The following is a 16217-nucleotide window of genomic DNA, read 5'->3' as shown; positions in this document are numbered from 1 at the left end:
GAGGAGTTTCTTTTCTGATCCAATCTATTTGGAGTTCGATAGTCCTGTTTTATGCTCATGGTCATCTCATTTTTAAGGGTAGGGAAGTTTTCTTCTACAATTTTGCTGAAGACATTTACTGTGCCTCTTAGTTGATATTCTTGGCCTCTTCTATTCTTATTTTCCTTAGGTTTGGTCTTCTCATTGTGTCCTGGATCTCCTGGACATTTTGGTTTAGGATCTTTTTGGTTTTTGCATCTTCTCTGACTGTTTTGTCTATATTTTCAATGTTGTCTTTGGCCCCTGAGATTCTTTCTTTCATCTTGTAGTCTATTGGAGATGTTTGCTTCTGTGACTCCTGATTTCTTTTTTAGGTGTTCTAGCTCTAGGGTTATTTTTTTTAGTGTTTTCTTTACTGTGTCAATTTCTGTTTTAAATTCCTTCTTCCATCCTTCCTCTCTTTGGTTCTGTTTTCCTCTAGTTCTTTGAGTTCTTTCAGTGTTTTTCCTGTTTTCTCTTTAAAAGCTTCTGATACGCTTTTCTTTTCTTCCCGTTCCTTTTTAAGGATCTCTATCATTGTCTTCGGGTATGATTTTAGGTCTGTGTCTTCTTTTTCTGTTTTTTTTTTTTTTTGGCATTCTGCTGTTTGTTGTGATGGGAGAGCTGGGTTCTGGTGTTGCCAGGTTGTCTTGGTTTCCCTGGGGTACATTCTTCCCCTTTCCTCTTGCCATCCTGTTGTCATGTGTCCCTGGATCACTGCTGATTCACTGCTGGCTCACTGCTGGTTTACTTCTGTTCCAGTCCTGTGTCCCTTAATCACCACTGGCTCAGGGCTGGATCACTGCTGTTCCTGGTGGCAGGTGGTCTGAATGTGGTTCCTTGCTCCTTGTTTTTTGGCTGAGAATAGCCTGATGCAGGGTTACTGGTTCTTTCGAGCAAGCTCGAGTTAGGAGGGGGAACAGGAGACCTCAGGCTGGCTCATTGCTCTAACAAAGTGTTAAAACACAGCACTCCAACTCTGGTTCTTGGTCAGACTGACAGGTAAGGGAAGGGAAGGCTACATATGGCAGAAACAGGTATGTATATTTGTAAAATGTTATGGTTATAAAGGATCATTTGGTTGAGTTTTGTACTTAAGAATGAAGACGTATGACACTGATTAAAATTGTACAAAAATAACAAATGTCAACTCTCTTGAGTAAGAGGGATATAGCATCCATTATCTTACTTCTTAGAAAAGCTTTTATGTTCATTGTGATTAAACCAACACATATTTTTATTGCTCTATCCATTTTAATCATTTCAGCTGTATTTTAGTAATATAAAACTTCTTAAACATATAAAAAATATGTTTTTTGGATGACCAAAAAAAAAGTTGAAATTATGAGTGAACTGAGAGAAGAGAAGAGATGAAATAAAAAATTCCATGAATTTTTTCATGGAATGAAGAGTCTGTAGCTCAAAAATGTTGTAGAGTCCTGAACATATGGAATGAGGGATGTAAAGTCTGGTAGCAACATGAATGGAGAACAAATCGCAAAATTGATTGACAATTTTGTCAGACTCCAGCACAAGAATTATAATTATCTTTATAATAGAAAATGTCAATCCATACTCATGATTCCCAATGTTATTTAAGAGGAAAATGCATGACAATTTCAGCAGAGATTGTTGTGAAAAGAGACCCTGAAGCTTATTCCATAAGTTTAGGTGCAAGTCTCCAGACTCCTAATGAAACTTAAAGGCATCAGGTTTTAAGAAACTATGTCATTTTTTAGCATGCACTAATCCCCTACTGATTGATAGAGATAAAAAAAAAGACAGACTTCCCAGGAGAACATGAAGGACACTCAAACAGAAAGTGTTCTACTCAGCAGATAAGATCCACACTGAAAATCCAGTAGACATGGAATTCATGAGGCTTATTTGACACTCCTTTATTTCCTGATTTTCTTCTTTCTCAACTTTCAATCATCTCTTAATAAGTAATATTTACCATTAGATACGGTTAATAATGGATATACTATTTAAGAACACAAGTCATAAAAATAAAATTTATGAAAATGTAATTAACAATAGAATAATCCACAGATGAAACTTTTAGATCCACTCTCATCAATGGCCTGATCATAGAGACAGAAACTGAATAGTGACACAGTAAAACTAGCAGAGGTTATGAACCACCTAAAATATTTTATTTAAAAACAAAGTATATACTTTCTTCTCAGCAACTCCTCCAAAATTGACCATATAGTCAGTCACAAAAGAGGCCTCAACAGATACAAGAATATAAAAATATTCCCATGAATCTTATTAGATCACAATGGACTAAGGCTGGTCTTTAAAACAAAACAAAACAAAATAAAAAAAAAACAATAAAAAGCTAACATACAAAAAAAAGGTGAACAATGCTCAGCTCAATGATAACTTGGTCAAAGAAGAAATAACTAAAGAAATGTAAGGAGTTTTTTAGAATTTAATGAAAATGACACCACTACATACCAAAACCTATGGGATGCAATGAAAGCAGTACTGAGAAAAAATCTCATATCTCTGATTGCCTCCAGAAAAAAAAAAAAAAAACTGGAAAGAGCATACACTAGTGGCTTGAGAACATAGCTGAAATCTCTAGAACAAAAAGAAGCTGATACACTGAAGAGGAGTAGACAGCAGGAAATAATTCAAATCAGAGTAGAAATCAACCAAATGGAGACAGAAAGGACTATATAAAGAATCAACAAAACCAAGAGCTGGGTTTTTGAGAAAATGAAAAAGATCCATAAGAAATTAGCCAGACTAACTAGAGGGAAAAAAAGAGAGTAACCAAATTAACAAAATCAGAAATAAAAGTGAAGACATAACAACAGAAACTGAGGCAATTAAAGAAATCATCAGGTCCTATTACAAAAGCCTACACTCAACAAAACTGGAAAATCTGGAGATAATGAATACATTTTTAGACAGATACCATATTCCAAAGTTAAATGACGATCAGATAAACTATCTAAATATTCCCATAATACCCAAAAAAATAGAAGCAGTCATATAAAGCCTCCCAATCAAAAGAAGTCCAGGACCAGATGAGTTTTGTAGAGAATTCTATCAGACTTTTATAGAAGATCTAATACCTATATTCTCTAAAATGTCCCACAAATTAGAAACAAAAGTAACACTACCAAATATGTTCTTCGAAGCCACAGTTACTCTCATACGAAACCACACAAAGACAATACAAAGAAAGAGAACTTCAGACCAATTTCTCTCATGAACATCAATCAAAATATTCAATTAAATTCCTGTAAATTGAATCCAAGAACATATCAAAATAATCATCCACCATGACTAAGTACACTTTATCCCCAGGATGCAAGGATGGTTCAACATATGAAAATCTATCAACATAATCCACCATATAAATGGACTCAAAGAAAAAAAAGACACAAGATTCTCTCACATGATGCTGAGAAAGCATTGGACAAAATTCAACACCCCTTTATGATAAAAGTGTAGAAAAATCAGGAATCCAAGGCCCATACCTAAACATAGTAAAAGCAATATACATCAAACCAGTAGCCAACATCATGCTAAATAGTGAGAAACTTGAAGCAATCTCATTAAAATCAGAGACCAGACAAGGCAGCCCACTGTCCCCCTACCTATTTAATATAATAGTGGAAATCCTGGCCAGGGCAAAATAGACCACAAAAAATTATAGGGGTTCACATTGGAAAGGAAGAAGTCAAAATATCACTATTTGCAGATGATAAGATAGTATACTTGAGTGACCCCAAAATTTCTACCAGAGAATTTTTACAACTAATAAACAACCTCAGCAAAGTGGCAGGTTATAAAATCAACTCAAATGAATAAGTGTTCTTCCTCTATTCAAAAAGAAAAAAAAAGAAAAAAAAAACAGGCTGAGAAAGAAATTAAAGAATGGACACCATTTACAATAGTCACAAAGACTATAAAATTCTTTGGAGTGACCCTAACCAAGGAAGTGAAGGATCTGTATGACAAAAATTTTCATACCCTGAAGAAGGAAATTGAGGAGATCTCAGAAGATGGAAAGATCTCCTATGCTCGTGAATTTTCAGGATCAACATTGTAAAACTGGCTGTCTTGCCAAAAGAAATCTACAGATTAAATGCAATTCCCATCAAAATTCCAACTCACTTCTTCACAGATTTGTAAAAAGCAATTTAAAAATTCTTCTGGAATAACAAAAAAAAAAAAAAAAAAAAAAAAACCTAGGGAATCACCATACCTGATCTCAACCTATATTACTAAGCAATTGTGATAAAAACTGCATGGTATTGTTGCAGAGATAGGCAGGTAGATCAGTGGAAGAGACTTGAGGATGCAGAAATGAACCCACTCACGTATGGTCACTTGATCTTTGACAATGGAGCTAAAAATATTCAATGGAAAAAGGACAGCCTCTTCAACAAATGGTGTTGGTTCAATGGGCAGTCAGCATGCAGAAGAATGCAAATTGATCCTTTCCTATTTTCTTGTACAAAGCTCAAGTTCAAGTGGATCCAGGATCTCCACATAAAACCAGGCACACTGAAACTACTAGAAGAGAAAGTGGGGAAGAGTTTAGAACACATAGGCACAGGGGAAAATTTACTGAACAGAACACCAATGGATTATGCTCTAAAATCAAGAATCAACAAATGGGACATCATGAAACTGCAAAGCTTCTGTAAGGCTAAGGATACTGTTAAGAAAACAAAATGACAGCCTACAGATTGGGAAAAAATCTTTACCAATTCTGCATCTGATACAGGGTTAATATTTAATATATCCAAAGAACTCAAAAAGTTAGACTATAAAGAATTAAATAATCCTATTGAAAATGGGGTGCAGAGCTAAACAAAAAATTCTCAACTGAGAAATATTGAATGACTGAGAAGCATCTAAAGAAATGCTCAACATCCCTAGTCATCAGGGAAAAAAAAATCAAAACAACCCTGAGATTCTACCTCAAACCAGTTAGAATGCCTAAGATAAAAAACTCAGGTGACAGCAGATGCTAGGGAGGATGTAGAGAAAGAGGAACACTCCTCCATTGTTGGTAGGGTTGTAAGGTGGAACAACCACTCTGGAGATGAATTAGGTGGTTCCTCAGAAAATTGAAAATAATACTACTACCTGAAGACCCAGCCATTCCACTCTTGGGCATATACCCCAAAGTTGTTCCAACCTATAACAAGGACACATGCTCCTCTATGTTTATAACAGCCTTATTTATAATAGCCAGAACCTGGAAAGAACCCAGTTGTCCATCAACAGATGAATGGATACAGAAAATGTCATACATTTACACAATGGCACACTACTCCGCTATTAGAAACAATGACTTCATGAAAGTTGTAGGAAAATGAATGGAACTAGAGACTGTCATCCTGAGTGAGGTAACCCAGTCACAAAAGAACACACATGGTATGCACTCACTGATAAGTAAAAACTAGACCCAGAAAGCTCTGAATACCCAATACCCAAGAAACAATTCACAGACATTATGAAGCTCAAATAGAAGAAAGGCCAAAATGAAGATTCCTTGGTCCTTCTTAGAAAAGAGAACAAAACTCTAATGGGAAGAAATGCAAGGTCAAGTAGAGGAACAGGGATTGAAGAAAAGATCACTTAAATGGGTGATCTGTCTCACTGGGAGATCAACCACATATGCAGTTACCAAATCCAGAAAATTGGACATAGTACTACCTGAAGATCCAGTTATTCCACTTCTGGGCATATACCCCAGAAAAAAGCCAATATACAACAAAGACACATGTACCACAATGTTCATAGCAGCTCTATTTATAATAGCCAGAAGCTGGAAAAAAACCCAGATGTACTTCAGTAGATGAATGGATACAAAAATTGTGGTACATTTATACAATGGAGTACTTACTCAGCTATCAGAAACAATGACTTAACGAAATTCTAAAGAAAATGCATGCATCTAGAGAATATCATCCTGAGTGAGATAACCCAGTCACAAAAGAACAGACATAATATGAAGTCACTGATAATAAGATACTAACCCCAGAAAGCTCTGAACACCCCAGACTGTGTGAAGCTCAAAAAAAAAAAAAAAAAAAAAAAAAAAAACCCAAGAAAAAAGAAAAAGAATAAACCATGATGCTCAATCCTTACATACCAAGAAAACTTTGACTAATTATAGGTTACATCCTGTTTTACATGTACTTTATGCTCATTGTAACTAGTAAGACCTTAATGCACACTATCAAACCTTTGGGGAAAAAAAAAGTCAAGCACTGACAAAAATGCTTAAAATTTGTACATTTACATTTATCTTTGTTTTTTAAAATAAAGTTGTTCAAAAAAAAGGTCATTTAAAAACAAACTTAAAATTTACAAAATAAAAAAACAACAACAACAACAACAAAAACAAATCCAAGCACTATATCTGGTTATAAAAATTACCTACTGGCAGGAACCAGACAGAGATGCCCCCTCAGGGACTATGGTAGAGTCATATAGATACCACTCTTCCACTCACTCCCCACTCAGTGCCTAGCACTCCCCTACACTGAGGTATCAAGCCTCTACAGGACCAAAGGCCTCCCTTCCTATTGATGCCAGACAATGCCATCCTTTTCTACCTATGCAATCAGAACCATGGGTCATTCTATGTGAACACTGGTTGTTAGTTTGGTCCCCTGGGAGCATTGAGGGGACTGGTTTGTTTATGTTGTTCGTCTTCCTATGGGGTTGCAAACTCCTTCAATTCCTTCAGTCTTTTCTCTAACTACTGTATTGGGGTCCCCACGTTTATTTCGATGGTTGACTCCAAACAACTTAATCTGTATCAGTGAGGCTCTGGCAGTGCCTCTCAGGAGACATCCAGATCAGGCTTCTGTGAGCAAGCACTTGTCATCAGCAATAGTGACTGTTTTGGTGGCTGCATATGGGGTTAATTCCCAGGTAATGGCCTTTCTTTCAGTCTCTCTTCCACTTCCTATCCCTGTATTTCCTCTGATGGAATATTTTGTTCCCCCTTCTAAGAAGGACTGACCCATCCACACATTGGTCTCCCTTCTTCTTGATTTTCATATGGTATGTGAATTATATCTTGGGTATTCTGAGCTTTTAGGCTAATATCCAGCTATCAGTGAGTGCATAAGATGTGTGTTCATTTGACTGGGTTGCCCCACTCAGTATTATGTTTTCTAGTTCAATCCATTTGCCTAATAATTTCACGTGGTCATTGTTTATAATAGCTAAGTAGTAATCCATTGTGTAAATGCTCTACATCCATTTCTCTGTTGAAGGAAATCTGGGTTCTTTGCAGCTCCTGACTATTATAAATAAGGCTGCTATGAACCTAGTGGAACATGTGTCTTATTTATATATTGAAGCATCTTTTAAATGTATGTCCACGAGTGTGATAGCTGAGTTCTTAGATAGTGTTATGCCCAATTTTCTGAAGATCCCCCAGACTGATTTCTGAAGTGGTTGTACTAGCTTGCAATCTCACCAAGAAGGAAGGAGTGTTCTTTTTGTCTACCTCCTTCTAATTCCAGCATTGCTGTCACCTGAGTTTTTGATTTTAGTCATTCTGAGTGGTGTGATGTGGAATCTCCAGGCTATTTTAATGCACATTTTCCTGATGACTTAGGATGTTGAGCATTGCCTTGAGTGCTTCTAGGCCATTCAATTTTCCTCAGTTGAGAATTATTTGCTTATTTCTATACCCCATTTTTCATAGGATTATGACAGAAATTTCAGGACACACAGTGTATAATGCGAATGGACACGTGGATGGTTCTCCATCCTCCAAAGTGCTTCTCGTGCAGTGAATTAAAACTTCATCCTGTATGATGGTGCTAATCTAGTTCAGTCTCATAGAGGAGAATATAACTGATTCCTATTATTTCATAATTTAAACAAGGTAAAATGCCAATCACCTGAGCTTCCTTCCAAAATTTCTTTGCCAAACAAAACAAAACAGTACAAAATCAAGCAATCAATCAAACAAAAACTTTGCTGAGCCCAACTTTCAAGGTAAATGAAGCCATCTGCATTACCCTCATAATGCTTGGTTTGAATGAGTGAGGCTTTGAAACCCAGCTACTCCAAACAAACTTGAATGGCTTGAATATTCTTTCAGTGATTTCTCTTCACTAAACGTGTTTACTGTCAGATACAATCATGCTCATGGTAATCTGTTTGTGGACAGACACAATGAGGAAAATGCCTTCAATTCTGTAAAGTACATGTGAAACACACTGACTCTTTTTGCCTTAATATGGGAAATTCAGCAGGTTTTGTGAAAGTATCACCCATAGTTAATGGTGAGATGTCTCTTTACCTAAGATGACTGGAATCAGACATACTTAGACTTACTAAGAACACTGAACTTAGAAAGAAAATTATTTCTTTCTGTGCAACTGGTGGATTCATCTTAGAATTTATAACAATGATTAGTATTTCCCAGTCTGGTAATTAATAATCCTCTATTAATTATCTTCTCTTTTCTAATTAAAGCTCTACAAAAAGATACACCTGGTTACAAAAGTATTTGTTAAATTCTCCAATAATTAATATGGTCTTATATCTTTAATTATGAGTTTGGTTTGTTATTTTGTAATATTAAGACACACAAAATGTGAGATCTATGATCAATAAATTTTAAGTGCACAGCATAATGTCAGTCCTTAGTATGTTGCTGTGTGGATTCCTGGAATTTTTTCTTAACCTGTAAAAATTTCCCAATAACAGACTTTGGTGATCACAATCCTAATTTATTCACTAATGAATTTATTATTTTAGATAGCAGGCTAAGGTCTCCAAGTCTTAAAAAAATTGCAACACACACATGCTCTTCTGTCTTTAGTACTTTCTGTGTTGCAGTGAAATGTTGACATCATTGCATCTCTAGCTAATATGTGGAGATTTCATTATGAAGGGATGTTGAATACTGTTGTGTACTTTCCTTCCTTGATACGCATGATCAGCTTCTTGAATTTTATCTTGCTGTGTTTTATTTATTAATTTACATGTACCCATTTATTCCTGAAAAAATTTATCTAACCATGATTTATGAATGTTGAGGTTCCTTATAATTTTTCAGTCTCTCCATGTTCATCATGGTTAATAACAGATTTAATAATTATTATTCATTCTCCTTTTTATTTGCAAAATGATTATATGCAATTAACAACACAAGCTAGAGTAAAACCTTAACACTGTTAATACAATTAAGCATAAACATACATGAAGTTTATGGTTCATACATTTTGAATAAGCTATCAGTTATGAGTTGCCAGGAGCTGATAGAATTAAGAAATTCCCTTAGCCTGAGTAACACCATTTTACATAGATCTCAGCCTATGTTTCTGTTTCCCACAGTAAAGGCCTTTTCCCAGAAAATAAGTGGCTTATCTTTGGTCAGGTAGCTAACTGAATAGATCAGTCAGCCAGACAACAAATCCTGCTTGGCAGAAAATTCCCCCCTCGCACCTGGGTTGTCCCCCTTCTCAAGTAATTCTTCACAAAGGGTATTATGAGAAATTCTTTAACCGGAAAGTTCCCTTAGTTCCATGCCTTACTTTCCCATGCTTTATTTCCTTCTTCTATCTGTATAAAACTAGCATGTGAAAAGATAAAATTTGTCAGCTTGATCAGGCCACTTGACTTGCTGGCCTTCTTCATGCCTCTTGTTCCCCCATTCTCTCCTTGGTGATGCTGGGTTCCTAATGACTGTCCTATGGGTCGGGAAAATGAGTTTCTATGGCTCATTCTTACATTTGCCATTTCCATCATTACTTTTTCAATAGTTCTTGCTAAATTATATTACAATTAGAAATTTTATCACATAACCCAAGAGTGTAAAGAAGAGTCGAAGCAGGGAATATTTGAAAGTGGGGCAGAGAAGGTGCTCACATCCAGTTCATTAAAACTCATAGGTAAAAACTTTATCACTCAGCGAAATATCAACATTTCTTATACTTCATGATAGGCAGAGAACCTTTGACCTTAAAAGTTACCAAAAACAAAACAAAACAAAACAAAAGAAAACAAACAAAAAAAAAATTCTGGACATAAACTTTTCTTCCATATCAGAAGTGAAAAGGCCACATTTGACCCAGATATTTAGAAGTAGAGAAGCTGTGCTTCTACCTAGAAAGCTGTGATAATCATAGGATGCATAGAATTCTTATGACATAGCATCATGTGAAAAAGTAAAAGAACCAAATACCATACATATTTTGATCAGAGGATTATGAGAAATATTCTAAATAAACTATTATTTGAACTTTTAGTTATAAAATAAAATAAAATCATCCATTGTCTTTTTCAATTCTACTATGATTATGTTTATCATAAGGAGTTGTCTGCCTCCAAGTTGTAAAAGAAATAAAAGTATTGATGGGTAGATAAACATAGCTATTTCACATGAATATATGTCAGAATTTTTGAGTTGTGTTATTGTTCTAAGCTAAAGAAACAATTCCTGTTTTTATACAATGTAGTCAGTGAAAACTGGCCAACCACTATTAGAATGTGACTGTGTACACTGTGACCACTTCCATTAACCTTCCTCAAGACCTAACAAAGGGTTACCATTCCTTAAAACTTTACAGCTTCCCAATCAACCATGTCCATATATTTACACAGTTAATGAAATCACAATGAAAAGAGAAAGCATACGAAAGGTTGCCCATGTGGATTGGGCTCCAATATACTGTGCATTTTCCAGAGCCTCCTAACATTTGTTTTTATTTCTACCTTGTATGATTTCCCTGCCTTTCTGATGGCCCAACCAGCACTGATTGTCACTGTCTCTTTTTCTCCATCTGCTACTCTCTTATTTCCCTGCAGACCAGTGACAGTGCCATGCCACTTTAATTTCTGCTCTCTGCCCTTAACTGTCCCGCTGCCTTTCCAGCCTGGCTTTAGCTCACCACAAAGCACCTGACAGGGAATTCAGCCAGAGCACATGCAGCTGGCCTACAGTTCATGGGATGGTTCTGGGAGTCAGAGAAAAGTACTTGTGGAACTGAGGTCAAACCCCCTTTCATTTTTTCTAGCATTTACTTGACTATGTTTTTGAGTTGTCATTTGAGTAACAGGATGCTTTAGTACACAAGGCCATGCTATAAATCAAAGTTTCTGACACTAAAATTTCTAGCATCATTAAATGGCCACAATATAAACTGACTCCAATGGCACATGTTTATAGCAGCAAGTTTCTCTTAATGACAGGTGTTTATTTTTTTTCTCAGTGACCTTATAACCTATTGCAGGTGAAAGTTAATTTTATATTTAACACATTTTTTAATACAGACACCATGCATGAAAGATTAAAAAAATTACCTAAACATAATATTCAAACTGGGTATGGTGCTTTAGCTAATGTCACATGCAGATGCTTAAAGATTCAATAAAATAATCATTAATATTGTTTATAATAAAGAATTAACTCTTATCTCTTCAATCTAATAAATATTTTAACTGAACAAAGTTTAATCTTCTCCAACATATACATTTTTAGTAATCATTTCATTGAAAACAATAATATTTATTGTGATTTAAATATTTATTTTCACCTGTTCCTTAAAGAAATTATCTTATACAGACAGATACAAAATTGAGGAGCTTTATCTTTGATCCCCATGCTCTCTGGAAGGACTAAGAAGGAGGAATCATCTATTCTTAACCAGATTGCCACTAAACATTTAATAATGGAATTCTTGCATAACTTTACAGATAAGGAGACTTATTGTTAATGCAGAAAACGTCTAACTCAAGGTCCCTCCTATTCACATTTGTGACAAAATGAACCTTTATATATCTGAGGTTTCTTTGAGTCTTTTCTGTTGATGTTGTTCACTAAAAAGCCCAACTTTCCCCTTGCATTGTTTAAGTCTCAGTCACATAGAACAAAGGCTATCTGGAGAACCCACCACTATTCCTGCAAGCCAACCCCAGTCTTCGTGTTAAAAGACAGGTTGTGGTCTTACAGGATACAGTAAAATGAAGGTACAAGGGAAGTGATGATGTTCACATTTCCCTTTTCATGTCATACTCTCTCTGAAGTAACTCTGTCAGGAAATTTCTACCCAAGTAGCTTTGCATATGCTTTTCCAAAGCCCTCCAGGGTTAGCTGTTCCTCCTAGTGATTACTTCTTTACCCTGGGCTCCAACACTCACACACATTTAATTAAGTCCTTCACTCTGTTTTCCCCTCTATGTCTTTATAGCATTATTCTATTAGAGACTCACATATTTAAAATTTTAAATGACTCCAGCATATAAGAGAAAACATGCGTGATTGTCATTTGGGGTCTGACTTACCTCAATCCAGATGGATAAAACTGTTCATTTTTACAAGTCATTTCTTTTGCTCACCTTTTTCTTTCTGTCATTAAGTTACATGCTCTAGCCTCATTGCATGCATGCACAGTCACTGTATAGGGTTTTCAGTATGACCTCAGAGGTCACAGTTTCAGGCACTATAGAGTAACATTTGTTTGAACAGGTTCCCTTCTGTTTCTTTTTCTGTGAGCAGGCTCCTCTCTGTTTATTTTCCTCATCTCTCAGCCTGCTTACTTCAGTAGGACCACAGTTTTCTTCATTGTATGCAATCATTATTATTTAGTTGATTTATTGCCCTGGAACCCAGACATCTAGTATAGTACATTATACAAGAGTAGATTTTAAAGCCAGTATAAGTGATCTGTTGGATTCTGGAGAGCTCTTTTCCTTTGTCAGTTTCCCTCTAGTAAATAAATTGGACTTATCTTCTTGCCCTTAATTAGAAGTTGTTTATTCAATATTATCCTTAGGCTTAACATTCCTTAGTTCCATTCAGACAATAACAGTTTTCTCTGATTGAACCTTGGAGCAATGCTTTTCATACAACTACTTATGCCCAAGGATGCTCTTTGGCTCATCTTTTCAGACTGCACACACTGGAGCACTTGTGTCTGAACACACCTTCCAGTACAGACACCAATATTCTACACTGAAGTGCAGAAGAAGTGGTACCCTCAACCATGGAAACTACTGCAACTGCATCAGAACCTTAGTCCTACTACCACAAACATAGCAGGTGGTGAGGTTCTTATACCTGCCTTTCAGGCACAGTAGCCCCTTTAAATAGAAGGTGGTGGGACTGAGAAAATCAGTGTCCTCTTGACAGAGTGAATCATAGTAAGCCTTTATTGAGATTTAAAAGAACAGAAAAAATTTTTGACCAGATCTTTCCTGGAGAGAGCTTCTGTACAGCTGTGTTGCAGTTTGAGGGTAAAAAAGATATGGGTGGTGTAGAGTCTCACAGTAACCATTAGAAATTTTCCAGAGTTTCATGATGTTCTGAAGGAAGGCAAACCATTCCATCATGAAGAAAATCTCCTAAATCCACAAACATTTATAGAGAGTTGGTCTTTATGATTCAAGAATGAGTTCTCTGTGAGTTCAAGGCCAGAGTGATCTACAGAGTAAGTTCTAGGGCAGCTAAGGCTACACAGAGAAACCCTGGCATGAACAAACAAACAAACAAAAAACAACTGACAAACAAACAAACAGACAAACAAACAAGAAACCAACCAACAAACATAAACAAACAAAAAATCAATCAACAAACAAACAAACAAAAACCAACAAAAACCAAAAACCAACCAACCAACAAACAAACAACTAATACCCAACAAACAAACAAAAAACAACCAACAAACAAACAAACAAACAACCAACCAACAAACACACAAACAAAAAACAACTGACAAACAAACAAAGCAACAGACAAACAAACAAAAAACAAACTATCAACAAACAAACAAAAACTAACCAACAAACGAACAAAAAGAAACAAACAGACAATCAACAAACAAACAAGCAAAAACTAACCAACCAACAAACAAACAAAAACAAACAATCAACAAACAAACAAAAACCAACAAACAAACCAACCAACAAACAAACAAAAAAAGAGAAAAAGAATAGAGAAGTCAAGAACTAAAAAGCTCCAGAAAGGTCCTTAAAACTTAAGAGATGCAAAGACCTCTCTCTTCCTAAGCTTGTTAAGCAGAAATGACTAACAAGAAATCCTATTGCAGCTGAGCTGCTAGAGGAGACACTTTCCAAACAATTGAGCTGCTTGGGAATTATGCAGTGACCTCCAGAGTTCTGGTTTATAATAAACTGTCACTCATTTTGTAGTGATGCTGATTTCTTTTTGAAACATTTCTGCTTCTGCAAATAACCCTTCATCCAAACTTCTCTAAGTAAGTCAATAAACTCATTAGTTCACCCAGTAGAACTTTAGTAGCATCCTGGTTTGGTCTTTCATTAATTCCCTATGTGAGGTAAGAAGAGAATTTTAGTTACATCACCCAGAGGCAGTATCAAAATATAAAAACCTGACTTTTATATTTTATTATATTTTACCTGACTTATTGAAAATAATGGTAAACCATGATCTGTCCTCTGGTAACTATGGTGACACATATTGATGTACTTAATCCAATCTGCTCTGCTGCTTCCTGGGACTAGGTTGATGATCATGGTCTGAGATGCCAAGAAAATCCCAATTAATACCTCCTCCATGATCCTTCAAGAGACCATGTTGATTGAAGTCAATGGTAGTTTCTGCTTCTGGTTGCTATTGGCAAAGAAGTTTCTTTTTCAGTGGTATCCATGATTGCTGAATGATAACTGAGAATGAGAGGCTTTTGTCACAGAACTCCAAAACCCTTACTCCCTGAATAAAAGAAAGAAAGAGAAAAGAAAAAGGAAAAAACACTCTAGACAGGAAGTTATTCAAGAGAGTCCTTAAAACCAGATAAAAAGGCTAAAGGAAAGCACTTCCCAGCTGATGACTTTTGGTGGGTAGGTTGTTTGTTTGACTGATAACTTCTGGTAGGTAGGTTAGTTGTTTGTTTGGTTTTCATTTTGGAAGAGGGAGAAGGACACAAGGGTGGGAAGGTAAGCCTGGGAGGAATGTGAAGCCAATGTGATTAGGGACCATTATATGGAATTCCTAAACAATTAATAAAAATTAAATTTGAGATAAATAAATAAATCTTAAGAAGCAAAGAAAACTAATATATTTTTCTGATATAATATCCTCTAATCGTGGTTCCTCTCTTCCCAAATCTTCATAGTACCTTTCCATCTATTTATTTCCACAAATCTATACCATTTTGTGCCTTTTCTCCTTAGAAAACAAGCATATCTTCTCAGATATAATCGGTAGTATAGGCCCGAAAACATGTTTAAAATGCTCTGTTCTGAGAGAAAGTTGTGGGAAAGGTCCACTCTGTTAAGGTTTAGTATGTGCTTACTGGCACTTAGCTACATGATGTTCTGACCATGGGTTTTGTTTTGTTTTGTTTTGTTTTTTTTGTTTTTTGTTTTTTTTTTTTAATTTAAACAACATTTCTTAGATCATTGTTTTTTTTTTTTTTTTTTTTTTGTTTCATATATGTATAGAAGTACACTGAAAATAAACAAAGATTGTCGGGAGCAAAAAAGAAAACAAGCATACACATAAAATTATTAAAGAGAAAATAATGTAAAATAATATCAAATAACCCTCAATTGGACCAAACAAGCAAAGAAACAGAAAATAACAAGCAAAAGAAAAAGTTACAAGTAACACACAGAGATGTAGAGAAATATAGATTGCATGCACAGAAATTTCTTTAAAAATACATAACAAGAAATAATAACACATAAATTAAAGACCTGTTGTGTAGCTAAAAAAAGGAACAGATGAAGAGAAAATACCCAACAAAAACAGTATGAAAAAGAAAAGATTTTAAAAATGCCCTATAAGAGGTATTTTTAAAATCACCGTCTTTGCCTCTCTAGTGTGAGTGGAAGGCCTGATAATAAATTTGGTCTTGTATACCTAAGTTTTCACTTGTGGATGGAAGAGATAAGTTCTTAATTCAGGTTGTGATTTTGTGCCATATTACATTTTCAATGTTTCGACACTGTCAGGAATAGATCTTTAAAGGCATTGTACTTGTTGTAGCACTCCCTGTGTGGACTGGTCTTGCTGTGTTTGGAGGTCTTGTTTCCTTGGTGTTCTGTATTTCCTTTGGTCCTTGTAATATTTTAACCTCATCTTCACAGGATTCTCTGAGCCCCAAAGAAAGGAAATTTATGGTTACATCCCATTTAAAATGAAGTGTTTCAAGCACTTTATCACTCTTTGCATATTATCCAGATGTGGATCTCTGTATTTATTCCTA

The sequence above is a fragment of the Micromys minutus genome (genome assembly GCF_963924665.1).
Source record: "Micromys minutus genome assembly, chromosome: 16".
NCBI lineage: Eukaryota > Metazoa > Chordata > Mammalia > Rodentia > Muridae > Micromys > Micromys minutus.
This window is presented reverse-complemented; position numbering follows the sequence as displayed.